Here is a 480-nt window from a genome sequence, read left to right as displayed (position 1 = left end):
AAAACTTATTCAGCGTAAATGCGTTTTGTCTGTGTTGCTCGCGGGCCCAGAGAGAGAAAACAAATATTGTGTTGACATCCACTTAAGAGCACGTGATATCCGCATTCCGCATTGTTGTCTCCATCTTACAAGTGCGTAACATAGCAAATTTTACGCGTAGCTCTGTTAATTTAAAAATTGTCGTGAATTGACCTCTTACAAAATCTAAATGTAAGATTATTATGTAGGCAACCTCTTGGGCTTTTTATTATATTTTAATTTTTAAGCGAGTTATTTTAAAATTGTAAATTGTTTGTATATCTTAAAATACTCATAACTCGCTTTAAAATAGGTATTCGAGCATTTTAGTACCAATTTTACCCTACAGAAGAGAAAACCTTTGTACGAGCTATTATGTGCCTACCTACACAGATGGCGTACACGCAGTACTAATAATATTTGAGTATAAAATTTGATAACAGCTGACAAGTGACAACAATA

Source organism: Acyrthosiphon pisum, chromosome A2 (assembly GCF_005508785.2).
Source record: "Acyrthosiphon pisum isolate AL4f chromosome A2, pea_aphid_22Mar2018_4r6ur, whole genome shotgun sequence".
Lineage (NCBI taxonomy): Eukaryota > Metazoa > Arthropoda > Insecta > Hemiptera > Aphididae > Acyrthosiphon > Acyrthosiphon pisum.
This window is presented reverse-complemented; position numbering follows the sequence as displayed.